Source organism: Phyllostomus hastatus, unplaced genomic scaffold, assembly GCF_019186645.2.
Source record: "Phyllostomus hastatus isolate PE091 unplaced genomic scaffold, TTU_PhHast_1.1 phas_contig_195, whole genome shotgun sequence".
In the NCBI taxonomy this organism is placed as follows: Eukaryota; Metazoa; Chordata; class Mammalia; order Chiroptera; family Phyllostomidae; genus Phyllostomus; species Phyllostomus hastatus.
In genome coordinates this window covers 1,254,433-1,274,121 of record NW_025333706.1, presented here as the reverse complement: position 1 = coordinate 1,274,121, position 19,689 = coordinate 1,254,433, and the positions used below count along the sequence as shown (strand labels likewise).

The following is a 19,689-nucleotide window of genomic DNA, read 5'->3' as shown; positions in this document are numbered from 1 at the left end:
TCCTTAGGACAGATACCCAGGAGAGGGCTTGCTGGGTCCTATGGTATGGTGGGTATGTGTTTAACTTTAGAAGAAACTTCTCTGGATTGACTGTTACTTTCACATTATCACCAACAATGGGTGAGTTCCATTTGCCCCACATCAACTATGCTTGATATTAAGTAGGTTTTAGCTATTCTGATGTGTGTACAGTGTCTCATTGTGATTTGAATTTGTATTTCCTGGTGGCTAATGATGTTAGTATCTTCTCACTTCTTTATTTGCCATCCATATATCTACTTTGGTGAAATGTCTGCCCAAGTCTTTTCCTCATATTTTCATTGGGTGGTTTCTTTTCTTCTCGTTGAATTTTGAGAGTTTTTTAGTGTGTTCTGAATATAAGTTTTTTGTCATATATGTGATTTGTAAATATTTTCTCTCAGTCTGTAGCTTGCTTTTAATTCTTATAACAGGATCTTTCACAGAGCATCATCACATTTTAATTGTGATGAAGTTCTCGTTATCAGCTTACCAAATGTTGATAGAGTATGTTACTGATCTTGTAGCCTATAACTTTGCCAAACTCACTTGTTAGATCTAAGAGCTTTTCTTTTTTGGTAGATTCCTTGAAAATTCCTTATGGAATTTTTACATAGGCAATCATGTTGTCTGTGAAAGGGCTGTCTTATTTCTTCCTTGCTAATCTGCGTTCCTTTTATATCTTTTCTTTCCTCGTTCATCAGCCAGGCCTCCAGTTCAGAAGCAGTGAGAGGGGACATCTTTGCCTTGTGTCTGGTCGAAAGCATTCAAGTCACCACCACTGAGTGTCACGTCAGTTGCGCATTTCCTCATAGACATCCTTGTCAGATGTGGCAGCTCCTTCTGCTCCTAGTGTGCTGAGAGTTTCCATCATGAGTGGATACTGAATTTATTCAAATGCTTCTTCTACATATGTTGACATGCTTGTGTGTGTTTTTATTCTTTAGACTGTTGATATGTGAATTACATGTATTGATTTTTTGCAAATTGTGCATTTGCCTTGCATTCTGGGATAAACTCCACTTGGTTGTGAGGTACCATATATATATATATATATATATATATATATAGTTACTGGGACCAAATTTGCTGATGTTTTATTGAAGGATTTTTTCATCTGTGTTGAGGCATGTTGGTCTTTGTGTGCAGTCTCTGTCTGGTTTTGCTGTGAAGGTGATGCTGACCACATTGAAATTGGGAAACACTTTTCCTCCTGTTTTCTGGAAGATGTTGTATGGAATTGTTATTTCCTGAGTGTTAGAATTTGCTTGTAAAACCATCTGGGCCTGGAGATATCTTTTTCAGAAGGTTTTTAGCTATGAATTCAGTTTCTTTAATAATTAAAGCATTGTTCAGGCTATCTGCTTCATGGCGGTAAGTTTGGTAGTCTGTGGTTTTGACAGATTGGATTGCACTTGTGCACAGGATGGTTTGCAGCACTCCCCTACCCGTTAGTGTCTGAGGATTTGCAGCGGTAACACTTCTGTTTCCTGGTACTGGGAGTGGACATTGGTTAGACCATTGTTTGAATGCAGCCTTTGGAACCAGGTGAGCAGCCCAGCTGAAGTCACTGCCCCACTTTCTAGGCTAGATTCCCTGGGGTCAGGAAATGTCCCCAGGGAGTCACAAATGAGATGTGTTAGAGCAACATTAAGGCTTTTTACCCCACTGGGACAGCACTTGGCGCCCAGGCATGGGAAGTTAATCTGCAGCACGCCGTGACCTGCACATCTTCATGTGTTACCAGGGGTGTCAGGTTGCTGCCAGGGAACAGCTTCACACAAGGAGAATCCCTAAAATGTGGAGGAGATTCCACTCCATGTTAGTCATGTTTAAGGGGAGTGTTCTGAGTGGCTTGTGTGTAGTACTGACTTACTTACGTCTTATGTGTTTTCAGCTGAGGCCACAAGTTTGCTTCCTTACAAGCCCTTAAACAGATAAACAATATCTGTTTAAGCAGATATTGTTTATTGGATTACCTGCCAGTGGCTGAGAATGGATGAGAGGAAACAGACAGTATGTCCTCTGTGATATGTTGTCTTCCTTCCTTGTGAACCCCAAAGTAGATGTTTTCAGAATGGCAAAAACTGGATTTTGTTGCTGTCTTAGTCCATGGTGTAGTAACAAAATACCACAGTCTGGATAGCTTATAACACAATACATTTATTCTCACAATTCTGGTGGCTGGAAATCCAAGATCAGGGTGCAAGATGATCAGTTGAGGGCCTGTTCCAGGTCGCTAGATTTCTGTGTGTCCCAATGAGGTGGAAGGGGTGACAGGCTCTCTGGGGTCACTTTTATAAGGCACTAACCCCATTCCTGCGGCCCCACTCTCGTGTCCTAGTCACCTCCCAAAGGCCCACCTCCAAACCCCATCATGTTGAGGTTAGGATTTCAACATGTGAATTCGGGACACAGACATTCGGACCACAGCAATTCCTGACTTGGATATTGTGTCATCTTCCTATGTGAGGGAAAAGGTCACAGTTGTTTAGTAATTTCTTAAGCAAGATTAATTTGGCTTCCTGTAATTAAAAAATCTGTGTCACTCTAGGCTTTAAAATAGGATGGGGACTTATGAACAGTAGGAGGATAATAGGTTTTTGCAAATGCAGAAGAGTTTGAAAATCCATGTTGCAGGTAGAGAGAAGTGCCATCCGTGTGAAGCCTGGTGTGGTTGTAGTGTGTGGCCATTTGGATGACCAGGCCTGGCACAGTGGCTCCTCAGTCACTCACTCTGATTGCTGCCCATCTCACTGTCCTGTGGTAGCTCAGTCTGTCCTTCTGCTGCTCATCTGCTATAGGCTGTGTGTGTTGTGTAGCTGGTCAGGACACTTCAGGTGAGGTGTGGTGTGGCTTCAGCACCAGGTGCCTGTGTTACTGTAGGTAACAGTTAGAAATGAACCGCCTTTACAGTCCAACAGAGAACCTAGAATAGGAGGATGGAAACAAAAGGAAAGTCGTGTCACACCAGTTAACTCAGCAGTCCTGAGCCTGGTCTGGTAAGATTGCCTGGTATTCTGAACATCACAAGCAGGGATAGTTCAGGAGGAGGGGAGTCCTTGAGACTGTGCTGGGAAAGGGAGCCTCTGTAGCAGTTTCACTAACAAGACAAAGAGCCTTTACTAGCTGAGAGAGTAAAACCTTTATAGCTGTACATTATCCCAAGGTTTAGAAGGGAAGAACGGGGGCGGGGACCTAAAACCTGACTAAGGTATATAACTCCTGAACCCCAGTAGTGAGTGCACTCAGATTAGCTAAGTGCCCATTTGTGGCCTCAGCTCAAATGTATAGAATGAATTTGCTAACAACTTTATTTCCTCTATACGTGGGACATTTAGACTAGCCAGGTGCCTGCCTGCAGCTTTGTGCTTGTACATGTTTCATAAATAAACTTGCTCTTATTTCCACTATAGGTGTTTGTCTCTCACTTGAATTCATGTCTTGCGAGTGAGGCAGGAACTGAAGAACAAACTCAAGGGATGGGGAGAAGGGTGCCTCCTGACTTGGGTCTCTCCCTGGTAACACTGGGACAGCTCAGGTTCCAGGAGGGTAACTTCCAAATGTGGGGTGTGGGGTGTGCTCCCCGTGGTCATATCCTTCCAACAATTGACAAGACTTGTGGCCTTTCTAGGTACGATTTCTCCTGATTATAAAACTCACACATATTTATTGTAGCAAGTACAGAAAGAAGGGAAATTCAAGTCAGCCTCTCCACTGAGCAAGTTTGGGGTACATCCTTTCAGTACTCGCAGCGCTTATCTCCTGCAGGGCTCAATTCTGGGAACCAAATGCTGGTGTGGGAGCACAAGATCACTTGGTTCTGAGGCGTCAGAAGATGGGCAGCTAGACTTGGGGGCCGTGAATGTATGTGGAGTTACTTGCCCGGGAAGAGCTTCCCATGACCAAGGCCTTGTGTAGCCGCGAGGAAAGAGACAGGTGTGGGGCAGAGGTGAGACCTGTCCAGACTGGAGTGCCCACTTCTCTTTACAGAGGGTTTTTAGCCATGAGACTTACAGATTATTCATTCAGTCTTTTTCTAGGAGATTGGTGACATTTTAGTTTCTGTTCTGATTGCTTGTAAAAGAGTTACAAAACCCTCTTTGAGCCATTCTTTCTAGAACTCATGGCTTACAGCCTTATAGTTATACAGTAACTAAGGGCAGTGGGAATGGAGTGACGTCCTTGCAAAAGGTTACAGCAATTAAAATGGAACTCACATTTGTCATTGTCACATGAACCCAGCAAGGGATCCTTGTGGCCTGGCAGTCACCATCCTTGGCTTCACATGGGAACAGAACTCAACTGCCACACTGACCTTTGATCCTGCAGACAGCATTCCACATGCTGTATGGACACTGATCACTCAGGTATTGATCAGTCACACTAATCTCAGTGCAGGGGTACAGTGTGGCTGTAATTGAGGAGTTGTACGTGCATGTCACCAACTTGGGCCTTGAGAGAGATGTTTCTTGAGTGTGGTCCCTGCAGACAGAAGCACATGCTCTCAATGTGACGCTGTGTGCTCTGGACAGAAGGGACCTCACCAGTCCCTGGGCAGCCTCTCAGGTAAGCGTGGTCCTCTGCAGAATGTCACATCTCTGACCTCTGAAGAATGGTCTGCACAGCATCAGCCTGTCTGAGCAGATACTCGCCCTCTGGGAGGAGTCTTGTGCCATGTGGAAACCTCAGGCTTCCTTGGGCAGTGATTTTACTCAGAGAAGAAGGCCCAAGGAAGTCCCTTTCTGATATTAGGGTTTCTGAGAAGTGTTAGAGGAACCCAGAAAGAATTCTAGATTGACAAGAAGAAAAGGCATTTCTGAAAGTGAATTGGTGTCACTGTTCCTTGTTTTTCATAGCTCTGAGCCATCACCATGTTTTTGTTTGAGTAAGGGGGCATAGGTTTTCCTGACAGCAGTTTTCACTTTAACTCTTTGTCACATTTTGCACCATCGCCTGTTCCCCACCCCTTTTCCTCCTAAGTCTCAGAGCTCTCCCCTCTCCTCATCCCACCTTGGACTTTGAAGTGAGTAGCCTTTGAGTGGAAGGTTAGAGTGGAAGGTCAATTTCTTCAAGCTGTGTAGGCTGATTGTGCAGTCACATGTGTCTGTAGACGTACAAATGAATTCTCTCCATTGCGAGGGGTGGGGGGACCTGATTGCCTCCCATGGAAAAAGCCAGTAGTGTGCCTGTTGGAAATTCTTTTTAGTATTTCTTTATTCCATATATTTTTTTAATTGACCTGAAGTTTTAGAAAGCTCGGCCCAATTATTCATAGTCCTCCTAGAGGACTCTGGCTACAGAGGACATGATGCCTCATGTGACGAGGGTAGAGGGCCACAGAGCAATGTTGGGGGTGCAGGCCCATGAGTTGGGTGCCCAGGGATTAGGGCTGCAGAATGGGACCACTGCCCAATGTTAGCATGAGCACAGGCTCTAGGCCTCCTTGCTCTCTGTCCATGTCTGCCTTCAATTCTGCTCTCTGTGTGGGGCCAGAGACCCACAAGGTGGGTTGAGTGGGTCAAGCCCTGTGTCCTGCAGCTGCCGTGAGTGGCTTTTGGACTTAAGCTGGGGTTGGATCCTATGACTAAGCGTCCCTAGGTGCTCACTGCAGCCTGGAGGACCCATGTTCAGCTCAGGGACCCTTCTCAAGGTTCAGTGGAGTTTACTTGCTCTGATGGAGGTGGAAGAGAGGAGAGCTGTAGAGGGAGTGGTTTGTTTATTTGAGTTGGGGCCAGCAGCCTAAGCATTAGCTGCCAGAAGAGCCAGAAAAGTGGCAAGGACCATTCCTGGTAGCTCTCGGTACAGTAGTGTGGAGGGGGTGGAGGAGTCAGGTATGAGGGCGCCTGTCATACTCAGAGCTGGGAGGTTACATGGACACTCCAGACCTGTGGCCACCTGCAGCTTGTCCCAGATTAAAGGCCTGTGCAGACATGTCTGCATTAGAAGGAGTTTCCAGGAGAGACTTTTGTTTTTAGTGTGTACAATATTTAAGCTATTATATCCTCCTCCAGAAAGCCTGTCATGCAAACTGAATTGCTTTGAGGGTGAGGGTGGCATTGGGTACTTGGTCCGTGCCCCCACCCAGCCCTGGGAGCCCTCCCCAACCTTCCCATGTTAGGAAGATGCCGTAGCTTCACCTTTCACAATATAAACATTGTGCTTACAAGAGGCAATTTAAAATGAAATGCTTAAGAAGATTAAAATAAAGGGTCCGGCAGAAGTAAGGCCTGCTCGAGAGTGGTTGGCAGGGTAATAATATGGGTGTAATGATTTATAGTTGTAATTTGAACATTTCACCTAAAGCATCATATGGTGTGCTTGAGTATGATATTATTGTGTTAAGGAATTACACACTTATGATTTTGTAATAAAAGCTTTTGTAATAAAAAGGGGCTGTTACTTGTGCTAGACCCTGTATATTCTAGAACTTGCATTGAAATGGAAAACCAACTCACTTAAGAGATCACTGTTTCCAATGTAAAGCAGCTCTTATGGAAAAGCTATGTCACTGCATTCTTTGTGTGGGGACAACAATTTTGTGCTTCCATTGCCACTGTGGGCCCATTTGTCTAGGAGCCCTGGGGATACTGCCTGAACCTAGAATGGCCTCTGTGAGTAGCTGACCTCTGGGATTGCATGTCCTCCTATGACAACAGGGACCAGGTGATGTTGGGAGATCTGGCTTTGCATCACAGTGTGGTTGGAGGTGCCAGAGGTACCACTGCAGAGCTACAAGGGGCTCTGTGGTCTTCCAGGGTAGGGTTCACGTGGATCTCTGTCTGGGGAGTCACATAGCCACAGGATATAATTTTCTGTTCACCCCTGACTTTTTCTCTTAGACCCAACCTCTTGAAGCCCAGACTTGCTTATGCTGAGACCATGAGGGCAGATAGGTCACTACTGTCAGTTTGTGGTTGCAGGGCTGCCTGGTCTTTAACACCCCGAGGCTTTGTCTTACCAAGTGTGCCACCTGCATGGTGTCACCTACATTCTGCGTGCTGCGATAGGGCTCCACGAGTGTGAGGGGGGTGCCCATCCATAGGTAGTAGCATGCTTCAGTTTCAGCAAGTGGCCATCGGTGTCTTACAGAGCTGAGAATGGAACCACTGTAGATGTAATTAAACGACACTGGAAAGGGAGTTAATTACTTCTGTAATGTGCCAGAGACCCAGCTGCAATGCAGTGAAGCTGTCACTTGGACAGACACCAGGGCCACCCCTGAGAGAGCAGGGTCCTCTGGGCACTGCCCTGGCCAATGGTGAGTGGTCTGAGCTTTTAGTCTGTGAAGACTGGCATGGGACACTGAAAATTCATGATTCACTGATGTAGGAAACTACACACACTAACTTTGTCCCTAACACCGATCTGTGTGAGGCATTAGCCAAACATCATCTCAAGGTTTTTGGTCCAGATTATGTTACAGGAACAGCAGGAACCTGATGAGGAGGCCAGTGCACAGCCGTGTGTCCAAAAGCTGCTGTAACAGGACAGAGAACCCTAGCACTGCCCGGACACCTAGGGGCTGGCCCTGGGTCAGACATCCATGGGCACTGCTGCTCTGTCCACTTGCTGAATGTGGGACTCTGAGGAGCCAGGACCCAGGTGAGCAGAGGGCTGCCATCCAGGACCTCTGTCCATAACAGTTGCTCAACTCTGACCTTGTTGGGTCCATTTATAGTGACCAGAAGCTTCCACACCTTCAGCTACACCTGGACTTGCACTGGTTCCTGCATCAGAGCACATGTGGTAATACCACACATAGTATGCAACTGGTTCATGCTTTATGCCTGTGCTGTCCAGTGCTGTGGCTGTCCCCACCCATGGGTGAAGTGGTCCACATGTGGCCAATCAGAGCCAAGCAGCACAGCACTGCAGGTATAAACACCCAGCAGGCAAGGAGGCCAAGGCCCAGACTTGGGACTCTGTTACTTATGTGTCGGAGTGATAGTGTGTTGGGTTTCTATTGGGTTAAATAAAATACATTATTAAAACTTGACATTTGCTTTTAACTCCCTGAATGTGACTTCTAGGAACACCTGGAATCACGCATGGGGCTTGCAAGTGCAGCTCACCCTGTGCTTCTATTGCAAGCACAGACCTAGACAGTCCTTCAGTGGCCTCTGCATTTGAGCTCCCCTTTCCCTCAAGGCCCAGCCTTTGGGTTGGTAGGCACTGATCAGTAACAAATGTCAGGTTTTGAGAGTACCTTCAAACCCATTGTAAGAGCTATTATTTTTTGCACTTCCACAGACAATTATTGATAGACTGCTGGGTCCTATCAAAGATAAGGGTTCCCTGCTCAGTCTGGTTTCTCCTGCACAGGGAACCCACACTCTGCTTTGGTGAGTATGCCCTTCCCTGAGTGGCTCCCCATTCTCTAGGTGTTCTCCCCATTTTCTATGCATAAAGAGACATGCAGTGTGTATGCAGCTTGACTTTTTCCACTTCAGCCATGTCCTGCACAGGGTGGTGGTGAGCAGAGCCTGCATGTTTGCATGGGCCAATGTAGCACTGCCTTGCCCTGTGGGAGGAGGCAACACCCATTAACCATCTGCTTCTCAATGTGCAGTCGCCTCCTCGGGGGTCTTGCTGTTGGTGCAGCTGTGCAGCACATGCAGAGTCCTGGGAAGCTACCCGCAGGCATTCCCACATCTGGTCAGCTATTTATAACCCGCAAAGGCCTGTTTTTCTCAAAAGAGTGGGCGTGTGGCGATGCTGTCATGCACCCGGGTGAAGCCAGTGAAACAAACCTTTCATTAAGTGACTTTCTGGTACACTGGGCTCGTTTTCATCCCCATGCACAGGCCTCAGGTTTCAGATCTGCCCTGCTGCTGTTTGACTGCATGTATGGAGCCTAGTTGGAGCTCTGTGGCCCCCAGTGTGGCTCTGGCTCTCCCAACACTGGTGGAGGGGCAGCTTTCTTCAGGCCCATCTCTCCAGTGTACTGAACTTCCTCCCTGTGCCTGGCATGCTCTGGGCACTGGGCCCTCCACATGGAAGAAGCATTCTAGTGGCCAGGAAGACGGACTGCCAATGAGATCGGTAGGTCAGATAGAAGGAGTGAGATGTGATAGGTGCAAAGGAGAGAACTCAGGTCAAGAAGGGGCAGCAGGAGGCCCTTCTGAGGAGGGGTAGCTGATTGAGGAAAGACAGGAGCTAGGCTTGACTGTGGGGAGGAGTATTCCAAGTAGCAGGAATGGCAGGTGCAAAGGCCCTGAGACAGGAGCATGCCTTGGGTCTTGGGAGCCCAGGATTTGGACAGGACTGCAGGCTTCCAGGGAGGATGAACCATGGAAGAGGTGCAGGGAGCCCCATTAAGTGGCTGCAAGGTAATCCTGGAGAGACATGGTATGGGCCTGGCTGTGGCAGTTGGGATCGGAGCATGGTCTGATTGGGCATTTATTGGGAGGTGGGGCTCAGGGGACTTACTGCCATGTTGAATTTGAGTTGGGGTGAGGGTCGAGGATGCACCTAGGTTTTGGCCAAGCACCTGGAAGGATGGAGGGCCCACGTACAGACCAGTTCCCCTAGACTATCAGGAGGCATTCACCCTTGGGATGTGGACAGTGAGGCCTGGAGACATGTGAATTGTGGCAGGGAGGAGGCCTAGGAGTTGGGGAGACATCCAAGGACCAGCCCCAGGGTGGATCCCTGCTGGACCATCGAGTCTCCCAGAGGGCTGCCACCTCACCTGGGAATAGGCTTCATTAATATACCCATTAGATGAGTGAGGTTGGCTGTGCAGGACACAGAGTGGGCCCAGCCCTGGGGAAGCCTCCATCAAGATTGGAAGGACAAGGACAAAGGCATTCAAGGGTGGGGGGATGAGGTTCCCTGTGGTGCCAGGCTGCTCACAGGCGAGATGGTCTTTGATGGGTGGGAGCCTCAGATAGGTGGATGCATGGGAAGGAGAGGATGTAGTGGCATTCAAGGGCACTAGTCTTGGGGTGCACCCCAGCTAAGCCCTGTGGGGTGCTTTGAGTGGCTGAGCGCTGAGGCAGCTGGTGGCGGGCATCTGACTGTGGGTAAGGCAGAGCTCACTCATGCTGGGACGTAGCCAGGCTTTGGGTAGGACTGAGAACAGCATGGTGTGGGGCACAGGAAGTGGGTTTAGGAAAGCAGCACCTCCCTCCTCCCATATGAGACTCACATGGACACTCTCCATTCCTTCATCAGCTCCTTTTGCTGCCTCCTTTGAAAGGCATGGTAACCCAAGGTCAGGGATGCCCCAAACCTTTGAGTCAAGCAGCAAGGCTCATTTTCACAGAGAAAATGCTGTGGGCAGAAAAGTTTGCACACTGTCCTCATTCAAATATGAGAGGTCCAGTTGTGTTCACAGAGACAAGATCATGTGTCCTGTCTTCTTGGCTGCACTGGGAGGAGAGTTGATCACCAACCAAGCAGTGCTCCATTATGAACTTGGACCTGCTCCCCTTGTAGCCTCTCCTTCAGGCTCCAAGATTGTTTTTTTGGTCCTTGGTAGGAAGCTCAAGAATAGATCCAAAGAAGGCAGATTTTAATCCCTGGTACCTCTGTCGCCTTATGTGGAAATAGGGTCTTTGCAGAAGAGAGTCAGTTAAGGATCTTGAGATGGGGAAGTGATCGTGGGTTGTCTGGTGGGCCCTAATGCCATCACAAGTTCCCTCATGAGAGGGAAGCAGGAGGAGATTGAAAAGACAGGAGGAGAAGCTGATGTGAAGACAAGTAGAGAATCGAGTAATGGGGGTGTGATGGCTGAATTTGTGGGTCAGCTTGACTGGGGCACAGGATGCCCAAATACCTGGTCAGACATGACTCTGGGTGTGTCTGTGAGAGTGTCCTGGAGGAGATTAGCATTGAGTGTGTACAATGAGTAAACAGATGCCCTCCCCCATGTGGGTGGCCTCATCCAATCAGTTGAGGGCCTGAATAGAGCAGAGAGGCAAAGGAAAGGAGAATTCCCTCTCTGTCCTGCATTTGAGCTGGTATGCTGATCCTCTCCCACCCTCAGATGTGGACTCCAGCTGTAATGTACACCATTAGCTCCCCTGGGTCCCAGCTTGCTGACTGCTGATCTGAAGGCTTGTCAACCTCCATGATCATATGGTCTGATTCATTATAATAAATCTTTCTCTCTATATCCACATCCTGTTGTTTGTTTCTCTGGGGATCCTCACTAATGCAGTGGCCAAAAATCAAGGTCTGCCAGTAGCCACCAGAAGCTGGAAGAGGCAGGAAAGATTTATCTCCAGAGCCTCTGGAGGGAGTAGGCTCTGCTCACACCTTGATTTCAGCTCAGTGAAACTTATTTCAGACTTTCAACTTCCAGAACTGTGAGAGAATAGATTTCTGTTGTTCTAAGCCACCCAGTTTGTGGTTATTTGTTAGAGCTGCCACAGGAAAAGAACACAGCCACTATAAACAGTGCTACTGTAAGTACCCTGGCCGAGTTCACAAGGCCATCATTTAGTGCATGTCACTGCTGGGCCAGGGTGTGTTCCTCTTTGTTTATAGATCTTGCCAGATCAGTTTTCAAAAAGATCTAACACCTTGTCTTTTTGTACATGGGCCCTGACCCCAGCATGCTCCCCCAGCAGTGGTTGTGAGGCTCTTTCCACTTTGTCTCCTAGGAGGGCACCTTTGTTACCTGACACGTGTCTCTCTGAGTCCTGATGAGCTTAGGACCTTTGCTTGAAGGCCCCCACAGGTTTGTATTCCTTTGTCTGTGACTTGTCTGTTGTGTACTTGGCCCATGTTCCTCTCAGAAGGTCTCTCCCTCTCTCACCCATTTGTAGTGGTTGTTTGTTACAGAAATTGATGATTCTCTTCTGCCCTGAAAACATCTATTCCCAATTCTATTGTTTGATAGTTACTTTTAATAATATGTCATTTGCCATCAAGGTTAAATCATTTTGCATTTGAATATGTCTCTCTCTTTATGACTTCTGGGTACCTGTGTTTGTTAGGAAGATGACACAGCTCTCTCTTGGTCTGCTGGCTGGTGTATTATTGTTTTGTGTACTTGAATTCAGTTCTTGAGCATGTCTAGAATGTTCTTGCATAATATAGAATAGGTTGTCCTTATCACAACTTGGGAAGGAAGTCCAGTGAGATTTTCTTCCAGGGTGCCAGCACTATTCAATAATCCATTCTTGGACCAGTGAATTGAACTTCAGTCAACTCTGTGGTGTATTACAGTCTTGTATAAATTGGTTCTGCTTGGGGGCTTCTCCTTTCCATCCCACTGGCTTGTCTCCCATGTGCCTACCTCATACAGGTAGCAGCTGTGTAGTGGAGCTGGCGAAGGAGCCTCCCCGGTTGCTCTGTGTACCCCGGTGCTCTGTGTACCCTGTGGGTGTCACAGGAGTGCCTATGCACATGCACCCATGACTCCTTGCATACGTTCACATGTTTCTCATGGCTCCTGCATAGAGGAATATTTGTGTGGACACACCATGGCTGTGCTGCCTTTGGCAGTGAGGAGGAAGGTAGGGTGGAAGTGGAGGGTAGGCCAGGTGAAACAGGATACAGAGACCATACTGCTGTGTAAAATGATCCCTCTGCACTCACAAAGTTTTAAAAGGTTATTGAACAATTGAAATTGCCGTATCCCAGGAATAAGGCACTGAGCAGAGAGCAAGTTTTTTATGGGAGAGTGAAAAGATAACACATTGCACCAGCTCTACCATTGTGTCAGGGACATGCCACGGCATGGGCTTCTCTGCGCATGGGTGTTCTTAATCTCTTCATGGTGGGGCATGCGTCTGTGTGGCGGGGTACTTGTACCCTTGGCACATGCAGATATAGCTGTTCCAGGAACCCTGTGTCTGACCTTGGCTGCCCTTAGGAGCTCACACCTGGGCACTGGCTCAAGCTCTCTAGACACAGGCAACCCCCCCGTGTCTGCAGATGCATTCTCTGTCCCCCAAATGCTTTCTGTGTCCCCTAGATGCCCTCTATACCTGAGCTTGCGATATGCTGCCCAAGCTGGACTGGCCACACCCATGCGGGGGACCTGGTGAGGTCAGGCTTACCTTCTTGTGGCCCTGGCCCTGCCCATCCTGCAAGTGGAAGTATACCTTGAGGTTCACACAGTCAGCCCCACCCAAGCCTGACAACCAGCAGACTCACATACCTCAGCAGGGGTGGGTGTGGGGTTGGGTAGGGTGGGTATATGCACTGCAGGCCTGGGGCTGTCCAGTCACTCTATGTCCTAAGTAGGTCCTCCTTTGGCAGCTGCTGGTGGCCCAGCCTGCATCACAGGTGGCAGTCATGGACAGGTGGGGTCCACACTTTGCAGAGTAGGCTCATTTGTCTCACAGACACCTGTATGACCGGAGGCTCTGCAGGAACAACCAGACTTGGCACATCTGCTCCGAGGTCAGGGGAAGGTCACCCAGGAGCCTCCCTGTGAGAGGACGATAGGGAGCTGTCCCTGTGGGTAGAACTCAAGAGGGTGGGGAGCAGCTGGTGCTGGTGCAGGACTGGCATCTACCCATTCCTAAGGGTGTTTTCGTGGGTGTGTCCAGCTAGCTGGACATGGGGAGTGGCCATGTGTCGGGGCTGTCCTCGAGGGTGCAGATGGTGCCTGGTGCATGTGAACCAGGTCCCACCATTGAATCAGGATCTGTGCCCAGTGGTCTGGTCTTCTTTCTGGGGGAAGGCTGCAGGGACCATAACTCTTACATGTGTATCGACAGGAGAGCTCAATGGGGTGGGGGTGGGGGGATTGTACTGACTGTGTGCTTACTGTGGTACCTACTGAAAGGAAACTCATTTCTTTCCAAATTTTACCCTGGACTCTATAGTTTCAGCCATCAGAGGAGGTGACTGGCAAGGTAGGCCCTTTACCCTTCCTGCCAAGAGCACCTGACTCCTCTGAGACCCTGCAGGCACCTGGCTGCCCTGCAATTTCTCCTGTTCTTTACATCAGCATGGAAGGCTCAGAGCTCCTTGCAGAGAGCTGTTCACACCTCAAAGACTGACACTGAAGCTGCTCCTTTCCCATCAGTGGGGCTGCGGGTGGGCACCAGGCAGCTCCGGACTCGGTCCCCACTCACTGTAAACCAGGCCACACGAGAGAGGTGAACCAAACTGAGGACCAACGACTGTGGCCAGGTGGGGAGGGAAGGCTACATGGTCCCTCTGGTGCCCTGGCCAGGTCTGGGCCTGTAGTAACATAGCAGCCTGCCTGCCTCACCTGTGACAATCTGTATGTCATAATCCACGTGATTCAGCCATGTGCATACAGAGCCATGTGTCCAGTGGGATGAGAGTCACATAAACACAGCTGTGGGACTGTAGGAGGCACTGCCAGTCTCATGGAAGCTGTTCCCTACATCTACCCCCTCCCCTCCTGTCCCGATCAGAGCTGTCTACTCTGGCCAGCCCCTAGCCCTTTGTCTTCTCAGTGGAGCCTGCTGTTATGTTGCTGATCGGAGGCCACAATTTAATGGGGTGTTAGTGAGGGTCCAGTGAGGAAAGCCAGAAGCAGAAAGCACTGGACTGCAGTGGAAACTGAAGTGGCGAGAGGTATCCAGGGATGTCTGTGGGAAAGCAGTAGCCACAATCACAGTGGACCAAGGGGCTGGCTGTTCTGGACCTACAGCCCTGGGGAGGAGCCCCCAGAGCTGGGAGGTTGGTGCCTCTTCATGTCTTGCCTCTGGGATCCCCTTCTCATGGCTAGGGTATCCTGATACAGCAGGGCTGCAGGCACAGTGGCCAGACTCCGGGTCCCTCCTCTGACGTCAGCTCTCCTAGCTGTGCCCCTAATGAGCAAGGCCCACTATATCCCAGGCCCAGATCTTCCCTCAGAGCCTCTGGGTTCTCTCCCTGTTTTCCCTAATAGGGTGATGGCCCATACACCCCCATAGGTCCCCTTAGCTTTTCCCCCTCAAATGGCATGTTTCCTAACAGGGTCCCTGAGAGCCTACTTTCCCCTGGAAAGACCAGGGGCACTTACATAGAGAGAGGCCTGGGCTACATTTGAAGGGTGGGGAGAATGTCCTGGGTAGCTGATGTTTGGAAGGAGCCCAAGCAGAGGACAGTGCCAAGGGGGTCTGTGGGGCCGGGAATGGCGATGCCTAGGGTGTGTGCAGGTGAGGGGTCTGGGAAAGTGGGGGAGACGCCTCAGGTCCTGGTTCAGGGCTGGTGGTGAACCACTGGGCCTCTGCTGTGTGTCAGCACTATTCTTGGTGAAAGTGAAGGCAAGTGGTCTGTGTCCCCGGTATCTCTGCTCACCCCAGCTTTCATGTGTACTTTGTGGCTATGCACCGATGGCACAATTATATAGTGCATTCTTGGGCTAGATAGGGTGAATTAATGCTTAAAATTGATACTAAGATGTGGTAGACTTGAATTGAACATGGTTGGATGGGTTTTTCATTTGACCAAAATTTGTACAGTGGATTTTTTGCTAACTTTTTTTTAATGGGAAAGTACAGTACTTGTAAATAGGTTTTTAAAAATAGGCACTTCTCTCATCTTCTTCCATGAATCCAGTTGACCTGCGGAGGCACTCTGGGCCTGGGATCTAGTGGGCTATGATGAACTTGAGATCTATCTGCTGAGTTTGTACTGCTCCAGAAGCACCTTCAAATGGGAGTGGGATGGAAATTTGCATCATGGATGGTGGAGGCTGCTGTTTGAAACCCATAGCCTCTCTTGAGTACCTTAGTTTTTCTGTAAAATCTTTAATCACAGAAGAAATATGTTTCCCCAGGTATAAGTGTTTCTTTTAACATTACTGCTGCTTTGGAAAACTGCCTTCAGGGCTAATTATTTCTTTTTTTTAAATATATTTTATTGATTATGCTATTACAGTTGTCCCATTTGCCCCCTTCACTCCCCTCCACCCTGTACACCCTCTCCCACCGACTTCCCTCCCCCTTTAGTTCATGTCCATGTGTCATACTTCTAAGTTCTTTAGCTTCTACATTTCTCATACTATTCTTACCCTCCCCCTGTCTATTTTCCACCTACAATCTATGCTACTTATTCTCTGTACCTTTTCCCCCTCTCTCCTCCTCCCACTCCCCTGTTGCTAACCCTCCATGTGATCTCCATTTCTGTGGTTCTGTTCTTGTTCTAGTTGTTTGCTTAGTTTCTTTTGGTTTTGCTTTAGGTGTGGTTGTTAATAATTGTGAGTTTGCTGTCCTTTTACTATATATTTTTTTATCTTCTTTTCTTAGATAAGTCCCTTTAGATAAGTGACCTTATCTGAGAAGCACTTTATCTGCTCTTCCATTCTAAATGAAAGCTTTGCTGGATAGAGTAATCTGGGATGTAGGTCCTTGTCTTTCATGACTTGGAATACTTCTTTCCAGCCCCTTCTTGCCTGTAAGGTCTCTTTTGAGAAATCAGCTGACAGTCTGATGGGAACTCCTTTGTAGGTTACTGTCCCCTTATCTCTTGCTGCTTCTAGGATTCTCTCCTTCATTTTTACCTTGGCTAATGTAATTATGATGTGCCTTGGTGTGTTCCTTCTTGGGTCCAACTTCTTTGGGATTCTCTGAGCTTCCTGGACTTCCTGGAAGTCTATTTCCTTTGCCAGAATGGAGAAGTTCTACTTTATTATTTGTTCAAATACGTTTTCAATCTGTTGCTTTACTTCTTCCCCTTCTGGTACCCCTATAATTCGGATGTTGGAATGTTTAAAGATGTCCTGGGGGTTCCTAAGCCTCTCCTCATTTTTTTGAATTCTTATTTCTCCATTCTTTCCTGTTTCGTTGTTTCTTTCTTCGTTCTGGTCCACTCTATTGTTTTGAGTCCCAGTTTCCTTCCCATCACTATTGGTTCCCTGTGCATTTTCCTTCATTTCTTTTATGGTACCCTGCATTTGTTCATCTAATTTGTGACCAAAATCAACCAATTCTATGAGCTTCCTGATCAACAGTGTTTTTGAACTGTGCATCTGATAGGTTAGCTATCTCTTAGTCGCTCAAAAGGATGAGCTCTGGGGCACTGATTTGTTCTTTTGTTTGAGCCATCTCTCTCTCTCTTTTTTTTTGGGGGGGGGGGGTCTTGTTGCTCCTGTTATGTTGAGGGGAGGAGCCTTAGGTGTTCACCAGAGCTGGGCACCCCAGTCGCTAGATTGTGATGTTGTATGTGGGGGTGGGGTCAAGAGGGAACAATGGCGGTAGCTCCATTCTCTGTGGGACCTCAGTCCCTTCCCTGGGATCCTGGGTTGCGCGCTCTGCCCTGCTCCACAATTGCCACCTCACTGAGTCTGCCAGCTGCCGCTTACGTACTCAGGGTCCACCTGCTGTGATCTTGCACACCCCAGATGCCTTACGTGCTCCCAGTTGTCTTATGCGCCCAATTCTCCCTGTTTTCTGCCCCGAGACCCGCACCAGGCTGCTCGTCTCCACCCCTCCTACCGGTCTGGATGAACGGGTCTATTTCAACTTCTTGGCTGTCCGACTTTCATTCAGATAAATTTTCTGTCAGTTCTGGGTGTTATTCTGCCTCTAAATTGTTGTTGTTCCAATCTTGGTTGTGAGTGGAGGTATGGTGTGTCCAAGTATGCCTCCATCTTGGCCGGAAGTCCTAATTATTTCTTTTCTTTTTTTTTTACTCTTTTAAAAAAATATTTTATTTATTTATTTTTACAGAGGGAAGGGAGGGAGGAAGAGAGAGAGAGAGAGAGAAACATCAATGTGCGGTTGCTGGGGGTCGTGGCCTACAACCCAGGCATGTGCCCTGACTGGGAATCGAACCTGTGATGCTTTGGTTCACAGCCTGCGCTCAATCCACTGAGCTACGCCAGTCAGGGCTCAGGGCTAATTATTTCATAGGCAATTTGCAGACCACAGTGGTTTCACTCTCAACAGCTAGATTTTAAAGGTAAAGAGGATTCAAAAAACACTGTTCTTTAAAATAGATATGCATACGTAACTAATCTAGGAAAATATCCTATAATTATGTTGCAGACCTCATAAAAGTTTTTAAATACAGTATGGGGCAAAAGTAGATTTACAGTTGTTCATATGGAAAATAATATGATAACTAATAAATAATAATACAAAAGTAAACTCTGTTTTGCATGCTCTGTGTACTCACAACTGTAAACTACTTTTGCCCCACCCTGTACATAAATTACAGCTGAGCAAGGTGGGGGTTAGAGGCACCAACCACCAGTTGAAAATCCACGTATAACTTATGTTGGTCTTCTGATTCCCAACTTTGTATTGAAAATGCATACATATAATTCTTGTCAAAGAATATAAAGAATACTTGAGTTCATTGCCTCAAAATGTTTTTAAAGCCAGAAACATTCTTCATCTGTCATGAGTGACAGAATAAGATGTTTTCGTAATGCCAGCTTGGTTGGAGCAGCTTTGAATTCATGATGGACTGGGTGAATATTTTCTCTAATTTCACACCCTGTTACTACTAAGGCTGCCTGGTCAAATGTTGTCCAGCACACATTTTTAGATTTGTGACGAGGCCCTGCAAGGCTCTGAGAGTCTTCCCCCAGCCAGGTTGGGTGTGACATGCTTCCTGAGCCACGTTAGCACTGGCCATGGCCACCAGGCATGTCCTGCATCTCATCTCTGGGGCTGACACTTAGGGCATTGCCACCAAAGGCTCTGTAAGGGAGAAGGAAGTGGAAAAGGTCACTGGGACAGATGCCTGGGATCAGGTGGCCCGTACTCGTAGGGTCTGCATCATTGCTCCTTCCTGTGCTCATCTGTATCTCTCAAAGAGTGGCCTGCTCCCATGGTCTCTGGATGATTAGAAACCATCTTGTTCGATGGGGCGAAGTCAGTGGTGCTAGCAGCCTCCTGGTTGCTTGTTTCAAGAAACTGCTTGTTTCAGTGGGTGGATAGACTGGAACCTTTGTTGCTGGTTTAGAGGATTTTAGACTTGCATTCTGGGACCTGAGCATGTTTCTGTCCTGCTAGGGCAGCAATTCTAGGGCAGTATCTGCTATCAAACAGGTGTGGCCAGTCCCTGTCTTGCTGTGGACCAAGACTCACACTCACTGTGTTGGGACAGCTACTGTGTTGAGACAGTTACTGTGCCCACCCAGGTCATGGTGTTGCTTCCAAGGGCATGGGACACATCACCAGACCACTGTCATGGTGACTGTTGTGACCTGGAGTGGGCAGCAGGAACCCATTGTGGACAGCACGCATGGGTTGGTGCCCATCATCACTGAGTACGTTTGTGTTCCAGGCCCACGTCCTACACTCACACAGTGGCAGTGTGGGGAAGGGGTGTGTGCAGATTGCTGGCCAGGGTCTGGGAGGCTGAGCCCATGAAGTCGAGACCTGGACAAGCCTTCCTGCCCACTGCCCAACGCCTCCTGTTTGTTCACCACCAGGTGTGGGCACCACCATCCCCAAGCTTTGTCTCCTCCCAGTCCCTGAAGGGTGATAGGGACATCCAGTGCACCCCGCCTACCCCTCACAGACACCATGCGATGTTCCCTGGGTTTGGCCCACTTGTGGGAGAATGTGCATATAGGCAGTGTTGGGAGCTCAGTCAGGAGGCATTTTGGGCACATCACCTCCTCATTTGCCCTCTGCAAAAGGGCAACCAGGCACCTCAACTCTCTATTTTCAAGGCTGGACACTGCCTCTCAGAGGAGCTGATTGGTTTGCCCAGGGTCTTGCAGGAGAGCCAGCAAGAGGGACAGCTCAGTCATCCCCTCCCTGGAGCCTTGAGGTCCATGGGGACCTCTGT

General features: G+C 48.4%; 1 protein-coding gene across 5 annotated transcripts in view; it reads left to right on the top strand.

Annotated features, from left to right (window-relative positions):
- The window catches only part of SEMA4D (semaphorin 4D), a 113,247-nt gene that overhangs the window by 26,457 nt on the left and 67,101 nt on the right, over window positions 1-19,689 (top strand). Inside the window, exon 2 of one of the 5 annotated variants that reach the window (XM_045833873.1) lies at window positions 8,272-8,363. The exons of the other annotated variants lie outside the window; for them this stretch is intronic. The gene's annotated coding sequence lies outside the window, so the exon portion shown is untranslated. The remainder of the gene's footprint in view (window positions 1-8,271; window positions 8,364-19,689) is intronic. 5 annotated transcript variants of the gene reach the window in all.